Source organism: Cryptomeria japonica, chromosome 9 (genome assembly GCF_030272615.1).
Source record: "Cryptomeria japonica chromosome 9, Sugi_1.0, whole genome shotgun sequence".
In the NCBI taxonomy this organism is placed as follows: Eukaryota; Viridiplantae; Streptophyta; class Pinopsida; order Cupressales; family Cupressaceae; genus Cryptomeria; species Cryptomeria japonica.
In genome coordinates, this window is record NC_081413.1 from 293,193,165 (window position 1) to 293,214,621 (window position 21,457).

At 36.3% G+C, this 21,457-nt stretch overlaps 1 protein-coding gene across 1 annotated transcript in view; it reads left to right on the plus strand.

The window, feature by feature from the left end:
• LOC131042131 (protein TIC110, chloroplastic) overlaps nt 1–21,457 on the plus strand; it is a 191,082-nt gene that overhangs the window by 144,959 nt on the left and 24,666 nt on the right. The gene's annotated exons all lie outside the window — the stretch shown is intronic.

Below are 21,457 nucleotides of genomic sequence, written 5' to 3' on the forward strand. Positions count from 1 at the left end.
TATGCCCCCTTCCTTGTACTTATTTTTGAAAAATAAATTGAATGAATGATTCAATAATCGGATAATTACATTGAACGATATACACACATATATATAGAGGTTACAAGACGATGTTCTATAATTAGAACATAACGTTAAAGTAAAAGATTAAAGAGCTAAAAGCTAAATTAAGCTTAAAAGCTAATTAACTAAAAAGAAAAAGCTAAATGCTAAATAAAGCTTAAAAGCTAATTAACTAAAAAGAAAAAGCTAAATGCTAAATAAAACTTAAAAGCTAATTAACTAAAAAGCTAAATGACCATTAAACAAGGAACTAAATATAGGTGACTAAAATATAATTAAATATTCTAATAACCTCCCTTAATGGCCATTCTATCTACTAACTACCCTACAGAAGACACTGCGGGTCTTTTGATCACAAATGAAAAGAACACTCTGTTGTGGTGGAGACCCTCCCTGGATTTGAAAAGTGTTAATGACCAAGAGTACCAAAATCCATCCAACTTGACGTTGGGTAACCAAACTGAAACTTGAAACCATGATTTTGAGGAAAATCGGCAAACCCTTTTGCAGAAGAGTATCAGCTCCAAAACCAATTGCAAGATACCACGGTTGCAAATGTTCGCCCTGGCAGGTGCGGCCCAAACTAATTGCAACAAAGCACGATTTTGAGGAAAAAACTGGCAAACCCTCCAAAACTGAAGATACAAATCATCATTTTTGTGGAAAAAAATGGTAAAAACCCTTGAAATGATTTTTCTAGAAAAAATCGAACAAAACCCTGAAACTTTGCATGGCAAGACCCAAAACACCACGTGGTAAGACACCAAACATCACGCGGTAAAACATCAGACATCATGCACGAAAACACCAGACAACATCATGTGGTAAAATACCAGACATCATGTGGTAAAACAGCAAACCTCACATGGCAAAATAGCAGACTTCACGTGGTAAAACAACACTCCCTGATTTTTGAGGAAAAATCAAGCAAAACCCTCCCATGATTTTTTGTGGAAACAAATCAGAAAATCGAGAGACGATTTTTCAAGAAAAATCATGAAAACCCTGGGACCTGTAAGACGAGGTCTGGCCTAAATCAATCTGATCAAGGCAACGATATTCAGATATCGTGAACATGCACTGTTTCCAGGTGTTGTGGTAGCTATTGAACTTCTGACTGTGTTCCAACATGATGTTGGTCAAAGATGCCATCACAAAAATGGAGGTTAAACGAGTTCAACCTAGTGAAAGCATGAGACAAAAGAATCTGATTCAAAAATCAGAATAGAAGCAGCTGCACAAAAAATCTGAAACCCTGGAGGAGAATTCTTGCACGAATTCTAAGGTGCAAATTTTGAGGTTTGGAAGAAATCTAGAAATTAAAAAATTTCTGCAAACTTAAAATAGCATAAATGGTGCCCAAAAAAAAAGCAAAAATCCCAATGTCCACAGAAATAGCAGAAATTGTGAACTGTTTTTAAATTCCAAGGCAAATTTGCTGGCACAAAATTCGAGGTGCGGAAAACGAGGCACCCGAAAAATATGAGATCAACCCAGAAAAGCTCTCGAAAAACCCACCAAGAATCTGAAAACAAAATGCAGATCTGACGGCTCAAAAATCAAGGCACGAAAAATGATGCACCCAGAAAAATCTGACAATGACCCAGTTGAGGTCTCAAAAAACCCACCAAGAATCTGCAAGAAAAATATGAACTCTAAAAAAAACATGAACTGCTGCCCAACACAAAAGAATTCACCCATGAGCTCGAAACCCTCAAAAAGCTTTCATAAAAGCAAAATCGTTTTTTTTATTAAAAAAATCTGGAAAATATTCCAGAAAGAAGGCCATGAAATTTTATTAAAAAATTTGCCAAACTTTAAAGAATCCCATCGACCCGCTCTGATACCATGAAAAATAAATTGAATGAATGATTTAATAATCAGATAATTAAATCGAACGATATACACATGTATATATAGAGGTTACAAGACGATGTTCTATAATTAGAACATAACGTTAAAGTAAAAGATTAAAGAGCTAAAAGCTAAATTAAGCTTAAAAGCTAATTAACTAAAAAGAAAAAGCTAAATGCTAAATAAAGCTTAAAATCTAATTAACTAAAAAGCTAAATGACCATTAAACAAAGAACTAAATATAGGTGACTAAAATATAATTAAATATTCTAATAATTTTGTGTATGAGTAAGAAGGTGCAAGTTGGAATGCACATAAACCAGCTCTTCTGCCTTGCTGCCAATTGATTGCGTATCATTGAGTGGATAAAGGAGTATGTACTTCAATTTCACTCAGATGAAGAGGAACTAGCAACCTATTGAAACAAAGTGAGACAGTAAAATTATAAAATTGTGGATCAAACTTTAAAATTGAAGTTAATAATTTTATTATTTTTAAAATAGTAGACAATATAAATATAGAGAGTATTGTAAAAAGAAAGGAACTTGTGATAAAAGTTTGATTGCAAGAGTTTGGAGGTGTGGTGACGTATGGCCATTGAGGTACCGCCAAGCATGAGCATCCTTCTTATACTTGTCACCGAGAGCAGAAGCACTTTGACCATTGGAGGCTACAGAATCAGAAAACTCTCTTGTAATTAAATTCTCCATTTCACGATTAGGGAAGAGTTTTGTTAGTGCTTTCCTACACCCATCATTGAATTTGGTATCTCTGTATGGTGGCACCCTTGATGGCATAGCAAGAATTTCATCACTATAAAATTTGGGAGTCAATACAAATGCAAGAAGATGAAGTGGGGTGGTCATTTTGTTCCACTGTTGAACACAAATTGTTTGCACCTCTTTGAAGAAAGTTTCTTTAGGGTCTTGCTCTTTTTCATTGATGATGAGTTTTATTTTCTCAATCATTGAGTTGATGCCATCGTATACCTCTCCCGAACATGGATGATCCATGTCAATATAACGGATCATACTCATGATGGGCTCAATGAAACTAAGAAGATATTCCACTTGTTCCCACCAAGTGTCATCTTGGATCATCCGCTTTACATTTGCTGCCCTTTCAGTATTGGATTGCCTCCATAGGGACTGACTTTGACTAATAAACATGCTAGCAAGTGGCTCTCGCACCTTCACAAGTCACCTCAAGACGATTGTGTTGGATGCAAATCGGGTCTTAGCTACCTATTCAAAAATAAAAAATTAAAGTTAAAATAAAAAAGACATGCTCAAATTTAAAAACTAAATTTATAAATAGTAAAGTGAAATGTAGAATTTAAAGGTAATTGAAGTTAGCAACTCCAATTGTGAAAATGATCTAAAAATGGCTTGTGACATGTGATGGTTTGTAATAAACATTTGGATCTCTTCAGTTTGAGCATAGATTTCTTTGATCCAATTTATTTTTCTACCCAACTTCTATAGCATAAGGTTGAGAGAGTGCACAACACAAGGTGTCCAAAATATGTGTTTAAACCATGTCTCAATCAACATGCTTGCAGCTTTACAATTCTTTGCATTGTTCGTTTATACTTGGACAACATTTTGAGGACCCACATCTTGAATGCATTGTATTAGAATGTCAGCAATAAATTGTGTATCCTTCACCTGTCTTTCACAATCCACAACTTTCAAGAACATTGCCTCTTTTGGGCACACTACAATCACATTGATTAATGGCCGATTCTTGGCATCCTTCCATCCATCAAAAATGATTGACACCCCTGCTTGTTTCCACAAATTTCTAATTGGAGCCAATGCATTGTCTATGCTTTTTACCTCCTTAGCTAGTAAGGTGCTACACACCTTTTCATAACCTGGCCCTATGTACCCTTGTGGAGCCTCATTTACTTTTCTTAACATATTCTGCCAATACGGTGATCGTACAACATTAAATGACAAACCATTTGCATATAAACATCTTGCAAGACTTTGATCTGCAATCTCTCTGGCTTCATTCTTAAATGCTCTCTCTAATGGCCCTTTGCTTCTCTTCACACTAACATATTCTTCAATTCTCCCCAAAAAGGGATGGCTCTCAAGTACGACATCCTGAAAGTAATTATGAGATGGAGGAGGCCTACTTGATCCTCTTCCTTTCCTCAAAGGATGGTTTGTGCCACAAGAAACTCTTGCATCTACTTCCTCTTGCTCTCTAATATATCCTGCTATTTGTTGAGGTGGTAATCCATTATTATCCTTTCCTGGACATGCTTTGATATCCTATTGGGGAATTGCACATAAATGGGCTTTCACACAATTGTATGAGCTTTTGTACCTCACATTACAAAAATTGCATATCCAAACAAATGTTCCACCCCCTTTTACTTGTTCAATCATTTGTACATATTTCCATAAAGGTGAATTTGGATCGATTCTGAAGGTCGGAGAGCTAGCATTGGTTGCCATTATACTGTTAACAACAAATTCAAAAATTAATTATTAAACAATATAAATAAATGTTAAATATGTGATTTATTTTAAAAAAATTATTAATATAATAATAAATTTATAATTTATATTTTTAGTAACATATACAAATTTATTATTTATAGTTATACAATATTACTATTTATTTTAAATATTATTAAATTAATATAGGGTTCAATTAAAATTACAAATGTAAGTCATAAATGATAAATGCTAATAACAATTTAATAATTATAAAATAAAAAACCAATTATATATATGTTGCATAATAATTGTATTATTAAATTTAATTAACAATGTGAAAGAAAAAAATTAATTTAATATTAAATTTTAATAGTTTGAAACTTGGAAAGCAAATATAAAGTAAAACTATTAAAATTATAAAATTAATATAAGTTCGATTAATGTTTCACAAAGCGTTTATTCTTCATCGTTAAAAAAAAAAACCCAAGAGATGGATTTGCAAGCACGAAGAATTTTGTGTGTGCAAACTGTGCTAGGATTCTTTTGCGAGCGCTTCACCTAGAACTTGTGCAAATCGTATGATGTATTCTGCTCGCATTTTTATCTGCTCCTCGTGTCCTCGGCTTGTGTTCTGTTCTTGTTTTTACTCTTCGATGTTCGCACTCCGCCCTTTTCATTATGCAAATCCTTGGATAAAATAGAAGGATTTTTTACCATTGAAAAAATTGGAAAAAAATATTTCTAAAATCGCACAAACAGTCAGATTCGTTTTGGAAACTTTGTTCAATTTGGATTTATCGGGATTCAGGGGAAATTCGTTAGAAATGGCAAGGTTTTTGGGCATATCAGTTTCTAGTACGTATTGTACCTAGAAACAGTAGGACAAGCCTGACAAACCTGCAACTTAGAGTAAAATTAATAATTATTAGCAATGTAATGAACGACGTACGATTTGAGGAATAATTAATTAAAGGTGGCAATATACATTAAAGTTATGTGCAATGGATCACTTTACTTAAAGACACATATCTTTGAAAAGGATGTCTCTTCAAAGAGTTCATACCCTTAATGAAAGGGTATCTAAAAGATATAACACTATGGAGAGTTGAAAGAAGAGTGTATGGAGAAGGGTGAAGTGTGTTTTATCATATATGCACAACGGTTCATGAAGATATAAGATTACTAGGAAATGATTTAAGATATAACAGAAATGATGCGCTTCTCTTCTACACAAGAAGAAAACATTAAGACCTCCAAGAATTTCTATCTTGCAAGAAATGATTTTTCCCCCAAGCTCAACTTCTATCACCTTTGGAAATTCAAGTCCTGGAGATAGAATGACAAGTACTCTTGCATCTATATGTAGGAGAGTGGCCTTAGTCTCTTCAATCATCATTACATTTCCTATTGGGGAGATCAATTGTAGCAAGAATGCCCACGATTGGGGAGGGACCTCTTTGACTGTTACCCATCTAGGGTAAGAATGGGTGAGAATCTCCTCATTCAAGTCTTTCGTTGACCAAGCCAGGGTACAGATTACACTTTCCAATATTCTAGAATTGTCTGGAGATAACTTTTTCCTACATAGATTGGTCTTTGAAGAAAACTAAAAATAATCCCTGTTTAATCATTCTACAAAAGAAAATTTGAAATCCTAACTTTTTAAACAAGATGTTATTCATCCATTCATCCAAGAGCAGCAATAAATATAGTTACATTTCTCAACCTATTTTCTTCCTTATTCAAGGCACCAACCATTTCAAAAATAGGATAAATGAGAATTTTCCTAGGGCCGTCTAGAGGGAACTTACCTTATCTTTCGCTAGCCAACTGTGATGTCCCCATCTTAGTTTTAAGCTAACTTTAATAAGTGTAAGTTCAAGGGTGGCAGCCTTGAATCTCTAAGTAGTAGTAGTTCAGGAATAAAGATTAGAAACCGTGAAGTCTCATAAATAAGATGGTTTCCATAACAATAGCTTTCATATTCCTTAGAACAAAATAAGACAAAGAAGATGATAGAATAACATTACCACATATTCATGAAAAGGTAAGTAATAGTCATACCTTCAAGGGGAAGAGCTTCATTGATAAACCTCCATACTCCTACAATGAATTAGTTAGCATCATAAAATAAAGACTTGCAAGCATCTCTGGAACATAAGAGGAATCTAAAGGATACACATTTGCCAAGCATGAGGATTACAATTATCTGCACAGATGCCCACAATCATACCATTCCATATATGAATCCTGAAAGATTAATGCCTAAGATGATATGGTCATGAGTAGATCATCCACGGATTAAGTGCATCATCATAATATGGTTTTGTTGTGACGTTTTCACACATCGGCCCATTGCAAATTGGGACACCCACTTTTTCGCTTTTTAGGGTAGATGTTTTGCTTAGGTTGTCTTAGTTTAGCAATAATTTCCTAATGTTTGCCATTGCTATGAGAGGTTGTCATGTCAAAATGTAAAAGGGTGTTAAAATTGCAAGGAAATGATCCTAAGTGTCAAGTTGCCTTAGCTTTTCAGTTTATTTTTCTAAGTGTTGAGTTTTAATTTTGCCTTTAAATGTGAGTGAAAACGATGAAAATGTTGCAAATTGATGTGAATTTTAAGCAAAAATGTTAAAAGTCCCTATAGGAGCCGTTTTTCCACTCCTAGGAGGTGAAATAAGTAAAAAATACACAAAGTCTCGATGGACTTTTATTTTCCACCCTTTAAATCTTGAGAAAATCAATAAAGTCCCAATGGAAATAGAATTCCCACTACATAAATTGATGAAATTTGGTAGGTTTGGACTTTAAATGTGTGAAAATAAACTTAGTCCTGATGGAAAACGTTTTTCCACTAAGCAGTTAAGTCATAAAACTCAAAGTCCTGATGGGAGACGTTTTTCCACTCAGCAATGAAGATGAAATTGATAAAGTCCCAATGGAGGTTGTTTTTCCACTCCATTTTTGAGCATGAAGGTACCAATTTAATGTTAAGGATTGTGAAAGTCCTGATGGAGGTCGAATTTCCACTCCAGGAATAAGTTTACAAGTGATAATGTGAAAAGTCCTGATGACTAGAGAATTTCCACTCAGGTTAATACAAAGGACATCATGAGTCCCAATGGAGTTTGTTTTTCCACTGGGCTCACAAAGGAGAAAACACAAGGAATTAAGAGTCCAAATGACCCATGATTTTCAACTTGAGGGAAAATGAGCAAGGTAAGGTGAATTTAATGTGTTCTGATAGGATTCGATTTTCCACTCGAAGGAAAAATGGTCAAGACAATGCAAAATAACATGATTTGAGTGTCTTGATGGAGGTCGATTTTCCACTTGAGGCTGATTTACAAAGATTTGACCAAATTTATGTGTCCCAATGGACCTCGATTTTCCACTAGGCTGATATGACATTTATCCCACCTTCATTGTGGAGTGGAGCAAAATGAGGTAAGAATGAATAAACATACAAGTGGGTGAGCAAAAGTAATGTAAGTGTTTCAAGGATAAATTTGTCCTTATGCCCATCGATTTTCCTACCTTGGTGGGTTAACACATTTTTATCCCACATTCGCTGTGTGGTGAAAGTGAAAGGTAAAATGCTGAATAGGAACACAGGCCAGCAAACATTAAAATATCATTAAGTCGCTGATTCGACTCCAAGTGAGCTTGAAGGAAGGGAGGCTTGGAATTGCCTAAGGAGGAAGAGGTGTGATTTATGCGTAAGGCATTAATAGCACCATCATTGGAGGTATTTGCAGCATTGTCAAAGGTGCCATTGTTGGCTGAGAACACCATTGTCAGCTACCACTTCAAGCTGAAAACATGTCATTTCCAGCCACAACAAACACAGATTGCACCTACAATATGAATCATGCCATGAAGGGGATGACTTCCAGCTGATAAAACACGATTTTAAGAGGTGTTTCAGACCTTTGTACCCAGAAATCAGACCTGAGACAGCGAACTGGGTTGTAATTTCATCCATTTTCTGAGTTGAGAGGGCATTTTCAGACTTACAAACTAAAATCAGACCTTTCTTTAGTCTGAAAATCAGGTTTCCTTAAGGCGAAATTTCCAGATTTTGATCCAATCATTTGTATTTTCCAGAATTGTGTTTTATTGCTTCAATTTTCTGATTTTATGCTGATAAGTTTGGAAATCATCTAAAATCAGAACCTAAGTTAATTCTGGAAAACTAATTGTTCTAATTACCTATCACAAGCTGGGACAAAAAGGTCCCTATGAGGTTTGATTTTCCACTCATGAATAACAATCAACTTACCCATCGGGAATGAGGACAAAGTAAGGAACATTGAAGTGTCTTGATGGGGTTTGAATTTCCACTCCATCAAATGGTGATCAAATCAACACAACGTTTTTAAGGACAATGAGTCTCAATGAGGGGCAGACTTACAAAGGACGTGCATAAGTCATGAGGAATGAGGAATCCCTATGGAGATCAAATCTCCACTCAAAGGGTAAGGCATCAAAATGAAGTGAAATTTGCTAAGAGCAAGGAGTCCCTATGAACTTCGAATTTCCATCATGAGAAAATGATCATGAAGACAATGATAAATTTCAAGGACTGAATTAGTCCCTACAAGGATCGATTTCCCACTAAGGTTGAAACAAGGTTAATCCCATAGGTGTTTGATTCAATATTTGTTTGTTTTGCAGGTCTGCTACAAGGAAGGGAAGCATGATGATCAAGGCTTGAGGTGAAAGAGGATGCAGCTTGCAAGGATACCAAGGGCTCAACACTCCAAAGCAACAAATGATGAAGGATCAGCTCCAAGAGGACAAGCAAGTGAAATGCAAGAATGAAGAAACTTAAAGAATGCTATGAGGAGGAATCAAGGTTCAAATTCGAGAAAAGGTAAAGGTACGATTTGGAGAAAGGACTCTACAAGCATATTTCAAGGACAACATCACAAATGCGAATGAGGAAGATCAACATTTCAAGGATGGGAAGAGGATTTCAAGACAAGGTTTTCAAAAAGAAAAGATGAGGACTAGCTCAAACATGAAAAAAGCTTCACTATGACGGTGAACAAATGAAGGAAAGACAAATCCAAGAAATTATCACAAGGAATTCCAAACATCATGAAGAATGTTCAAGGCAAGTTGATCAAGTTACAAGGCAAGCTGAGGTAGCATCCTAGTCACCATTCGTCCAATCAAAGGGTACCGAGTCAGCATTCATTCAAGGAACAGGTGAGACGTGGTGCTACATCAAATATCATTTATCTTACCTATCCTCATCTCTCATTGGTCAATGTATTGGCCCTTGTAACAAACCCTAATTAGGGTTTCTATCTTTCTATCTTGGCCATTGATTGTGAATCAATCTGAGCGATTCATTGTAATGAGCTATCTATATAAGGCTCAACTCTCTCATTTGTAAGGCAAGAGTAGAAGAATAGTTGCTAAGGCAATTAGGAATTATAAATTAGAGTATAGTAGGAGAAGAAGAAATTGTTGCTAAGACTTGTAAATGAATATGCTCTTTTCATTGAAGATATGGTGAAATGTGTTATTTCAACAAGTTGCATGGTTTCTACTTCTCAATTGTTTTAATGTTGGTTAATTGAATGAAAGATCTTTTGGATGATTAATGGTAAAATTCACATATCCATACTACTAGCAGTTTGCTGATTGTAAACTTGCCTTCCGTGGTCAACTAGAATCCTTATTCAAGCTTAACTTCAATTGCTATTCACACATTGATATGCATTGCCTTGATAGTGTCTATGTTGTTGGTGGTAATTTGAACATCATATATTTACCTTAGAAGATTGCACTAGCTTTGTGGAGTTGTTCATTGATGTCAAAGCAAATTCTTGTAGAGTTTCACCAAGTTATTCACTACTTACATTCCTAGGAGTAGATTAGTCTTCCTAAACCCTTCCCCTTTTGTCCTTTTTTCAATTCAAGAGAGAAAGCATCACAAGATTGCAATATGAGATGATCAAGTTCCAACAACATTCAAGCATTTATGTACAATGTAAGTCCCCTTGTGATTCCAACATTATCACATCAAACTATTGAGCTTATCCACACGTCAAGACTTGACATTAGGAACCTCGGAGTCTTCCAGTTGATCACATAGTTTAGTATTTGGGAAGATTTTGTTCAAGAGAGGGTAAAATACTTTGGTATTTTATTATATGTTAGAGGTGTCTAAAAAAGACATCAATAGGTTCCAATTATACATGATGAAGCCAAGGATTATACATACACGAAGCTGTGAAATACTTATTACAGATTAATGATCAGACTGTGATAAACCTTCTATATAAACATCTGACTCCTCATACAAATCTGACTGAAGTTATTGCAATTATATGATCAAGAAATCTAATTGAATGAGATCCACCATGATATGAATTAAGGCATGTATCTTTGCCAACTATTAGATAAGGAGAATCAGATAACATTAACAACATAAAATCATTAATTACTGATCTCCTTACGATATCAGTATAATAAAGACATCAAGCATGATTAAGGAGCTAAACAATCGGTTAAGATATTGAAGCAATGCAATTACGACATATCCCATAATTCTAAGAGACACATCCAACCAATGGAGCAAATATATAATTGCATTCATTGCTCTTCAAGGTAGTGTGGTTGTTTTAGTATCTATTTCGTTGATATCCTATGGGATAAGGCTCAGTCTGAGCACAGACTTAAAGTCCAGGAAAGGTTGCATACTGTTGACGTGTTTTTTATGCACATGCGAACACAGAATAAAATACTGAAGTATCTTATCCTCTCTTGAACAAAGTTCCCGACTGCTGAAGATCTCGCTGAAGGATCAGTCGGAGTAACTCCAAGGTTCTGTTATGTAGGATCTCTACGTGTGGATAAGCTCTCTTTGGTATGATGTGATTTTGCTGGAATCACAAGGGGACTTACACTTGACGATCCAAACGTCTGATGTGCTTTGAATATTACTGGAACACAGAATTTCACTAGCCTATATTTTGAAAAAAAAGAAAAAAGGATGAGGGCGAGGAAAGGATCTAATTCTGACACTAAGAATGTAAGAGCAATGAATGACCTTTGATGAAATTCTAACTAAGTCTTGTTTTGACATCCCAGGACCATCTCCACAAGGTTAGTGCAATCTTCAGAGGAAAGCTTTATGATGTTCAAATCATCACTACAGGCATAGACACCATCAGGCTGATGCATGTCAATGAAGAAGCGACAATTGAAGTTAACCTCAAGCTGAATGATTCCAGTTGACTACACAAGGCAAGTCTGCAATCAACAAACTGCTAGTAGTATGAATATACAAATTTCACCATCAATCAAACACATTTCTTCCACTCATCTAATAACATGAAATCAAATCTGAGAAGTATAGAGACCATGCAAATTGTTGAATCGACCCATAGATTTCACCATTTCTTCAATGAAGTTTACAAGTCTTTTACAACAACATCTTGGCAACAATCTTTGCCTTCTCTTCCTATTCTACTCTAACTGCTATTCTATTTGCTATTAATCATTAGCTATTCTAACCTCTATGAACTAACTATTAACCTTCTAGCTATTAATGACCAACTATTATTAGCCTTTACAAATGAGGAGCCAGGGCTTATATAGTGCCCTCAATACAATTCGATGGCTCAGATCAACTTGAGATCAATGGCCGAGATTTTACAATGAAAACCCTAATTAGGGTTTGTTACAACAAACTCAATTCTGGCCAATGAAATAATTGCATTATTTGGACACATGTCTTCTCTAGAATATTCGACCAATGGATAGCCGGGGAAGGTACATTGAAGTTTGTGCCATCTCCCATGAGTCAGGTACATTGAATCTGGACACGCTGAGGTGGACTAATCCGACTGGAGGAGTGATGATTGGGATGCCACCTTGTCTGACACTTGTAACTTGGTAGATATTCAATTTGATGTTGCTGAGAAGCTAGCTTTAATTAACTTTTCTGAAACTGTCTGCTTCTTCAACGAACTCTTGCTTTAACTTCCTTTGTCTTCGATGTGCAGGATGGATGGTGTACCTTTCCTTTGAATGCTGGACTAGAAGAGATTGTCCCTGATGATGCTGGACCGGAGAAGGTCGTCCTTGATGATGCTGGGTTGGAGAAGGTCATCCTTGTTGATGCCGGTTTGGAGAAGGTCGTCCTTGTTGATGCTGGACCGGAGAAGGCCGTCCTTGATGATGCTGGGTTGGAGAAGGTTGCCTTTTAACTGCAAGACAAACAAAAAGATGATTAAGGACACATAATAAATTCATTTCAACATAGCATTTTATACCTTAAATCATCAACAAGAAAAGATATTAACATGAAACTTGCCCAAGATTTTCTCCATGAACAGACCCTATAAGAATTTCGCCCTGGACCCTTTGGAAGGGTCAGGAGCGAATTTCTTGTTTGTAGCTCATTTTTTCATCATTTCAACTTCAATCCACCTCACAAGGCAAGGAAACACTTTTCTTCTCTCATCCAACCCAAGTTTATCTTGATTTTGCAAGGCAAAATAGGTGATTGAAGGAAATTCCTAATCTTGGCCAAAATCCCTCACATTTCTACGTTCCATCACCTCAAAAGGCAGAGACATGTTATTTCCTTCCCAAATTCGCCCATGGAACAAGGTTGGTATCCAAAACAAGGGAGCAAATGAGGCTTATGAAGAATTTCGCTCTGGACCCTTTGGAAGGGTCAGGAGCGAAATTCCTATTTTTGGACAAGATCCTCACTTTTCAAAACACTTCTCAAGGCAAGAACACATCAAGACTCACACACAATGCCTAATAAACCAACGCCCATCCAAAACAAGGAAGGAAAATGAGGGTTATAAGGATTTTCGCTCTAGACCCTTTGGAAGGGTCAGGAGCGAAATTCCTCTCCCAAGCTAGAATCCATCATCCCAAGGTCTAAAATCTCCTCTCCAAGGCAAAGTTGCATCAAACCTTCTCAATTATGCCTCAAAAGTCTACAAACTTGGTCAAGCTAAGGAGAAAAAAAGAGGAAATATGAATTTCGCTCTGGACCCTTTGGAAGGGTCAGGAGCGAAATTCACCTTAGGCCATGATCCTAACTTCATTTTTTTGCATTTCTTCATTCAAACAAGTGCTTTTGCCTTCATTCAAGCCTAGGAATGCGTTAGTTCTAGGTTTTGGTCAAAGTAGAATGTCTTATGGAGAATTTCGCTTTGGACCCTTTGGAAGGGTCAGGAGCGAAATTTGACATTTTGGTCTCTCCGTCAGGATCATTTAAGTATAAGTGACATTTCCTTATATCTTTCTTCTTTCTTATACTTTAAGTTATATTCCATATATACTTTCAGGATGTTTGAGAGTGGTTTCAGACCTCCGGGAGTTATATTGTAAAATCTAGTTTTTGGAGGATTCTTCAGTTTTCCAGACTTAGTCAAATTTCAAGATCAGGACATTCCAAACTTAGCCAAATTTCAGGATCAGGGCATTCCAGACTTAGCCAAATTTCAGGGCATTTGAAGATCAGGATGACATTCCAGACTTCATCACTCACCAACTTGACCTAGCTCGGACCTTCAAGAATGATACCCACTCACAAAGCAAGACACAATTAGCAACAAGAGCAAAACCAGGCCCTAAGGAAGACTCTCAAAGAAACCCTAACCTGGAGCACCTGCTGACTCCCCTGGCTCAAGCAAAGCCTACCATCCTATTGATCCCCTGGCGACACTCAAAATGCAAAGGCTAACAGACAAACCCTAAACACCTAGAAAGCAAACCCCAGAAAGCAAAAAAAAGTAGGGGTCCCCATTTGCAATGGGGCGATGTGTGAATAAGTCACAACACATACACATACATTCCATATCCGAGAAGGCACCCAGTAATTGCAAGAATTTACATTACAAATCAGAAACGACATCCTTCACAGTTATTGTGAAGCATACAAGGCCGAAGGCCAAATATCGTAGCACATCTTGAATAGATCATTTATCAGACAAATCTCGTATCACTACAGACATAATCAACCATTTTTTTAGAGACAACAAAGTTACTAAGTACCAATTTGAATATAAACATTGCATAGTTCCCATAGCTTATCAGGGATAGCAAGATATTCATCTTATCGCATTGATAAGGTTTGTATGCCAATCTAAATATTATATCTATCGAGTCTGAATAACATTTAAAAATCACATATTGTTTATAATATCCGTTGCACAAGTTCATAGAAATCCAAATATTAATATAGAACATACTTATCAATTCTCCATATAACTGATAACACAGTTGTTATTCTCAGTTGTAAGTTAATTACTTAGAAAGAAGAAGTTGATAATTAAAAAACTGTTCCATTGTTTTAAATTCACAAGTTGTCCAAAACGGGACATTACACTGACCCTCCTCCACCTACTCCACCATTCTCTTGGGTTATAAACCTTGCAGAGGGCAAGATCTTTTCTTCACGTCCTTTCATGACAATGTCTCGAAATGAACGTTCCTTGCCATTATCCCCAGATGACCCTTTCCAATCATTGGGGGCTCGCTATTTGCGTTGGAACCCACCACCATTAAACCCCTTGTGCTCTCAAATCCTTACAATAGGGCAGCATTGAATGCTGGTAGATGGGAGGAAGACCAAAAGTAATAGGTTGGGAAGAAAATTTGAAATAATCAATAAAGCCAAAATTAAAAGAAACACAAGAACCATAGACATGGACATCTAAAAGAAACGAGGAAATATCTAGAAAGAACAAGGAGAGCACCAATAAGGGAAGGGCCACAAAATCTTAGTGGAGAAGGGTTATACCCTCCTCCAACGAAATAGTTTGTCCTTGGAAACCTCTACTTAAAAAATTTATCAATATTTGTACTAATAATAACAAAATGTACACAATGGCTGATTGGAATCTCGTTGATGCAGTCACATCACAATCACGTATTTATTGGAAATGGTATGGTCATTATTTAAAGAATTATATAACCTTATTTAAAGAATTACGTATTCTAGTCTTAAGCTATGAACTCAGTGAGAACTGAATATGACAATGCGGGTATTGTTTTCCATTACATGTTTATTTACAATGTTTTTTTTTTAGTGCATAACAAGATTGTCTTATCATTATTATCAATGTTGCCATATAAATATTTGAAATTTCTCTATATTTTTATTTTTTTTGTATTTTTAATATAGCTCCCCCTTGCTGTCCACAAAAATGGTCTCAAAAAAGTCCATCTCTGAAATGTGTCCCCCTTATCTCCATGTCCCTTTATCTCAGAATCTTGGTGGAACTTAGCATACAAATAGAATTTTTTTAACATTTTTGGTTTATAATTAAACTATAAAAAAAAAATTAGGGCTTCCAATTATATCTTGGTAGAACTTTGCATACAAATAGATTTTTTTTAACATTTTTGGTTTATAATTAAACTATCATAAAAAATTAGGGCTTCCAATTATAACTTGGTGGAACTTAGCATACAAATAGAATTTTTTTAACATTTTTGGTTCATAATTAAACTATCATAAAAAATCTAGGGTTTACAACTATAAAACTAACTTTTTTTTTTACAAAACATTTAGGGTTTGTTCAACAAAAAATTTAAACACACCTAGAGTTTGTTCTTTGGTCCACTAAAACAAAATAGAAAAAAGACAAGAAATATGAAAGAGAAATGAAATTAAAAAAAAACAAAAACATTTGAAATACAAACTTACCTTTGAAGTCTTTGCTTGAAGACTCCTCTAGATGCACTAAAAATAGCTACAAACTTTCACACGTGATTTAACCACTGATTTTTGGTCAATATCCTTTATGGTTTCCCTTCAAAGCAATCTAGTTTTGGCCTAGGGTTTGTTCTTTGGTCCACTTAAACAAAATAGAAAAAGGACAAAAGAAACATAAAAGAGAAATGATATGTTTATTAAAAAAAAATTAAAAAAATTCAAAATACAAACTTACCTCTCAAATCTTGCTTGAAATCAATGGTGAGCTCTCCCCAATCCTTTGTGGACTCTTCTAGATGCACTAAAAGTAGCTACAAACTTGCCACATGATTCAACCACCGATTTTTGCTCAATCTCCCTTTTTTTTCCCTTCAATGCAATCCAGTCTTGGCTCAAAACTCGCTTTTTTTCCTACTTTGGCTTGAAAATGAAATGAAGTTGCTTTTTAGGGTGTAGGAGACAAATATGAGCTCTTAGGTCCATTTGGGTATTGCTAGTGGGGTGTTTCCCATATGTCCAGGTTGGCAACTACAAATGCAGCATGAGATGGATGCACATGTGGTTGCATCACAGATAGACACCAAGAACAACAATAGACTACTCAAATCTTATTAACTAGATGCTTTTACCGTTTTGTAGCTCTAGCAAATGTATTGACCAGTTACACCCAATATGGGTTCTGTTGATGTGTTTTTTAGGCACATGCGAACACAGAACAAAATACCAAAAAGTATCTTATCCTCTCTTGAACAAAATCTCTCAAATGCTGAAGATTAGCTTTAGGATCACTTGAGAAGACTCCAAGGTTCATGAATGTAGGGTCACTACGTGTGGATAAGCTCACTGGTTTGATGTGATTATGTTGGAATCACAAGGGGACGTACATTTGAATGCCTGAATGCTTGATTTGCTGGAACTTAGGTCCTATCTACTCAATTGGAAGATAAAAAAGAGAAAAAGAGGTAGGGTTTGAGAGAGTCTATTCTAGGCCTTAGAATGTAAGAAGATAGATGAATGACTAGGTGGAATCCCACTGAGGGAGGTCTCACCATCAAGCTGAACAATTTGACACAAGCTTAGTACAATCTTCTAAGGATATTTCAAAGATATTCAAATCAATACCATCAAACATTGATTACCATTCAAGTTAATGCATAAGCAATGAATGCAGAACGATTCGAAGTTAAGCTCATATCATTCTAGTTGACCACACAAGGCACACTTACAAGCGACAAGAGGCTAGTGGTATGGATTAGGTGGATTCCACATGAATACATTCAACAACTTCTTGCATTCAATCTAATCAACATGAAAAGAAATTGAGAAGTAGAACTATGAGGCTTGTTGAAATAACAAATTTCACCATAACTTCAATGAAAAGAGTATCTCATTTACAAGTCATACCAACAATGCTTCCTTCTCTTAATCTACTCTAATTGCTAGTCTACTTACTATTAGCTATTCTATTCACTACTAGCTATTCTCCAACTATTCACTATTAACCCTTACAAATGAGATACTCTGAGCTTTTATAGAGAGCTCAATACAATTCAATGGCTTAGATCAATTTGAAATCAATGGCCGAGATTTTACAATGAAAACCCTAATTAGGGTTTGTTACAACAAACTTAACTCAGCCAATGAAATGATTACAACATTTTGGCATGACCAATAGATAATAAGGGTGGGTCCCTCAGAGTTTGTGCCATCACTGGTGAGTCAGGTTCATTGAATTTAGACATGCTGATGTGGAACCCCTCTGATTGGTGAGTGGTGACTGGGATGCCACCTCAATTCGCTTGCACTTTGTAGACTTGATAGATTCATCTCTTGAATACTTAACATTCTCTAGCTCGTTCAAAGTAGTGGTGATGGGATATATTGAGGTAATTGAGTCCTTCCTTCATCCTCACTTGCTTGCCTTGGAGTGATTTTATAACTTCTCTTTCGCACTCCTTTGATCTCTTCATGTCTCCATGGTGTGGTGAAGGTTGAAATTCCTCTTGGGCGTGAAGTTCCTCCTCTTGCACGGTGGTGTAGGTCTTACAATCTTTCTCCTTTTTGCTTTGCAATCACCATCCTCTTCCATTTGCAAAACAAAACAAACATGATATCAAGTACATAATATATAACTTTTATAGTTCTTCTTGGCTTGATATATCCCTTGATTTTATGTGTTTTGCAAGTTTTATAAGAAGATCTAGAGGAATTCGTCTTCATGAAGGACCACTTGAATTTGCTTTTCGCTCGTAGAAGGAGCTCTTGGAGTTTACTCCACCCTTGATGTTCATTAAGTTGCCCTTGTTTTTTGAAGTCACTCACTTCATTGAGATCATGAAGCTGTTAATGTAGATCAAATCATAAGGTTTAACATGAAATTCCCTCATGAAGCTTGATTCATGAAGTTTATATTTGTTTGTGAAGCTTTTGAAGATGAAGATTGCTCTAATTGATGTGCCCATGAAGTTGTTTCTCTCATCTTGCTCATCAAGTTTATCTTTCCCTTCCAACTCATGACGTTCGCTCATGATTTCTGACTCACGAAGTTTGTTTGGTTGAAGCTTGGTTGTGTGAAATTTATTTCAAATCCTTGAGTTATGATGTGTACTTGTTATGAACTTCGCTCCAACTCTCACAAACCTGAAGTTCGCTCCAAACTAGCAACTCATGAAGTTGCAAATTCGCTCCAAAAGACCTATTCATGAAGTTGTCAACTTCGCTCCAAAACCCAAACTCATGAAGTTATCTACTTCGCTCCTCTTGCTCAATTCATGAAGTTGAAAAATCGCTCCCGAAAGGCAAGTCATGAAATTGTTAAATTCGCTCCAAAGCATGAAGTCATGAATTATGAATTTCGCTCCACTTGCTTAAGTCATGAAGTAGGGAATTCACTCCACTTTGCTTCATTCCTTTTATTCCCATCTTGACCTAAGAAGTCTTGGAGATGTAACTTGTTCCAATCTCTCTATTCATGAATTTTGCCCCTTGAATCCATTTCATGAAATTCAACTTCGCTCCAAGAGGTGGAAACATGAATTTCGCTCCAAGATGCTCCAACATGAAGTTCGCTTGGATTTGCTAAGTCATGAAGTTTAGCTTCAAGTTGAATCCATTCAAGGTGAAATGCTTTCCATCATTCTTCTCTCTTCTATTCCAACTTCGCTCATGAAGGCTTGAAGGTGAAGTTTACTCATGTGTGCTCATTGAAGAAGTTCGCTCCAAATCATCAATTGCTGAAGTAGGAAGTTCGCTCCACTCTTGCAACTCACAAAGTTCAAGCTCACTCCAAAGGGTGGAATCATGAAGTTCGCTTCAAAATGATGACTCATGAAGTTGTGTTTTCTAATTTGCCTCATCCATTTATACCCAACTTCACCTTTAAAGAAGTAAATCGCTCCAATTTGTGAGATCATGAACTTCGCTCTAAATCTGCCAAATTGGAAGTTCACTCCAATCTCCTCACACCTGAAGTTTGCTCTAAATATTTCTAACATGAAATTCGCTTCAAACTGTGTAGTCATGAAGTTATGAAGTTTGAAACCTAAGGCAAACTTAGAGGTGAGGCGGATTACAAATGATTACTTCATTACGCTTTCAAATGCTCAAACTTACTCTTTCACCAATATTCAAGCAAAAAACTCAAGGAAAATTTACTCATCAATCACTCAACATGAAGTGGGAGATTTCACTGAACTTCTTAGCTAGACTCTTAATCAACTTACATGGAATGCAAACCTTGTAAACTCACTCACTTACTTCACATTTCACATAAGACTATTCACCTGACTCCTGGCCATTTTAAGCGCCTATACCTCTCCAATGCAAAGGCTAATAGCTAAGACTCAACACTACCTAGAAAGCAAGAAAAAAGTGGGGGTCCCCATTTTCAATGGGGCGATGTGTGAATACCTCACAACATCTAGCGCCACTTCAAATAAATGTTCCTGAACATTTCAAAGATAAAGACTCAATCCATACCCAGAAGCTTCGGAAAATTCAACCCAACTTATTAAGAGACTAGAAAGTGTACTCAAGGTGGGAGAAGAATCCCTAACCGTATCAAGGCACCTTGTCTTCGATTACCTATGTGTGTGCAAATGTATTCATTCCCTTCAACAAGAACATTATGACTTCCAAGTTCCATCATGATTAGCTATGTAGTTTGTCTAAACTTTATAAGACCCTGGATAGAGCCTCGCTGCTAGTCGGACGTCTACAGCCCCGACGAGGTTATGGCTGTAATCTCACGAATATTGCTCCATTGCCAGCTGGGCGTCTATAGCCCCGATGGAGTTACTCGCATGTTCCCATAGCCAATTTTGATATTTCATTTCATTTCACTTTTCCTTTCCTTTTTTGTCTCATCTTTTCTCTTTTGGCATTGCTTTCTTTTCTTTTCATATTCCGTCAATTCCTTTGGCTCGTAAGCAATGAAGCTCACTTGGGTTTGACGATTACAGTGGCGCTAAAGCTAGACTTTGGATTTTTCACTAATCACGGCTTCGCTTGAAAACCATAATGACTCGGAGTTTATTAGTGTGTAAAGATATAGCAATTAAAAGATGTCGGTATCAAGACATAGAAAGTGATTCTCTTCCAAGTCAAGTACAAGTCCTAACCAAATGATAAAGCTAGAGAGGAATAACCTCGGATTCAAAGCACTTCATGAATAGATACTTAAGAAATGGACCAAACATAAGATCCAAAGTGTTGCTATTGTGTGAGAGAACAACACAAACACCTTTCTTGCAAACGAAGGTTACCACTTAGAACACCTAAACTTAACAAACCAATAGACTCGAAAGCAAAACAAACCCAAAGCAAACTAAGCTAAAGCACACCAAAGCAAACCACACTAAGGCAAACCAAAAGCAAACGAACTAAAGAAAACAAACAACTAAACTATTTGAGCCACTTAAGAATCATGAGCCAAATGACTCAAGGCAAATTAAGAACCTGGCTTGAAAAAGCAAACTAAAACACACGAAAGGAAAACCTACTCTAAAGCTATATACACGACTCCTAGACTTGACACGACTCGAATAAGTGAAATATGTACATGACTTTACATGATTTCTCAATATGTGCGACATGAGCATGGCAAAGGTGATGGTTCACAGTCGAGCAAATTTATTCTTAAATACGGAAAAGCAAGCTCTCACCATGCATTTCTCATATTCGGGCAAGGTTTCATCTAAAATAAGCAATTGAGGCAATTCATTAGGACCATGATCAATCCATATACAAGTTGTTTTCCCAAAACCCCCATAATCAAAATCATAATAACTTTCAGAGTCAGGATTAAGGAAAGAGGCAACCTGGCATATTTCGGGCTCAGATGGAAGTGCTTGAGTGTGCTCCACCTTTGTATCATGAGAAGGGA